General features: G+C 43.0%; 1 non-coding gene across 1 annotated transcript; it reads right to left on the reverse strand.

Annotated features, from left to right (window-relative positions):
- Nucleotides 1–513: 513 nt before the first annotated feature.
- Trnas-cga lies at nt 514–588 on the reverse strand. Its single transcript has one exon. It is a non-coding gene; the product is annotated as a tRNA-Ser (tRNA).
- Between the last annotated feature and the right edge of the window lie 836 nt (nt 589–1,424).

Raw genomic sequence — 1,424 nt, forward strand, 5'->3', positions numbered from 1 at the left:
ATGAAATAGGGAAGAAATGTTTTTTGAAATTATGTCGCTATTACGGCAGTTTCTAAGCTAGAAGTACGAAAATTGATATTTGGTTTCTCGGTCAAGAATAAGAAAAAGAATGTGTTTCAGCATATCCATAACATCAACGTTTAAGGGGTGAGATAGTGGGTCAAAGTTTTTTTAAACAAATCATTACCTATGTACAATGGTATTTGACTTCTAGGGATTAAAAATTTTAAAAAAATGTAATTCAATGTTCCTGGAAATTTTGCCCTGAGGGGGTGAATTAGGGACTGAAAATTTTTATAGAAATATTACATTTTGAAAGCATTCTTAAAGTTAAATCTATGACAATTTGTATTTGGCTTCTCGGTTGGAAATTTAAAAAAAAATTATGTTTCAATGTTTTTGGAAATTCAGTACCAAAAGGGTGAAACAGGGATTGAAAAGAGACCAGAATGAGATTTTCACTCTGCAGCGGAGTGTGTGCTGATATGAAACTTCCTGGCAGATTAAAACTGTGTGCCCGGCCGAGACTCGAACTCGGGACCTTTGCCTTTCGCGGGCAAGTGCTCTACCAACTGAGCTACCGAAGCACGACTCACGCCCGATACTCACAGCTTTACTTCTGCCAGTACCTCGTCTCCTACCTTCCAAACTTTACAGAAGCTCTCCTGCGAACCTTGCAGAACTAGCACTCCTGAAAGAAAGGATATTGCGGAGACATGGCTTAGCCACAGCCTGGGGGATGTTCCCAGAATGAGATTTTCACTCTGCAGCGGAGTGTGCGCTGATATGAAAGGCAAAGGTCCCGAGTTCGAGTCTCGGTCGGGCACACAGTTTTAATCTGCCAGGAAGTTTCAAGTTTCAGGGATTGAAAAGTTTTATCAAAATATTTCATTATGAAATCAGAATCGCTTTCTTGTCAGAAGTACATTCGGAAAAGACCATGTTGCTATTGAAAACGTCCTACAATAAATTAAATGCCTGTGAAACGCCGCAATGTACAACGTGCTAGCGGTGAGACGCAGTGGCGATTTCTGAGATCCATTGCCCATGGCCTCTGGCCTGTACCGCTGTCGTGGGTCCGCGAATGGATCAGGGAAATCCACCGATCTGCCCCCGCACACAAACGGATTCGGTCTCTGGACAAATCAGAGAGGCTATATCCGACGGCCATTTTGGATTTATTCAGAATTCCTATACACCATTTTATTCCCCACTCTACCGGCTACAAAATCCTATTTTTCAGCAGAGTCTCCGTTCAATGCGATGGCCTTACGCCGACTTACTGGGAGCGCCTGTATGGTACCACACTACTGAACAACGTCTTGCTGCAGCAATAACCTCTCCATCATCCAAGTACTGCTTCTTGCGGAGGGCACTCTTCATTTGTCCAAAGAGAAAGAAGCGGAAGGTGCAAGTTGCGGGCT

The sequence above is a fragment of the Schistocerca americana genome, chromosome 2 (genome assembly GCF_021461395.2).
Source record: "Schistocerca americana isolate TAMUIC-IGC-003095 chromosome 2, iqSchAmer2.1, whole genome shotgun sequence".
Taxonomy (NCBI): Eukaryota; Metazoa; Arthropoda; class Insecta; order Orthoptera; family Acrididae; genus Schistocerca; species Schistocerca americana.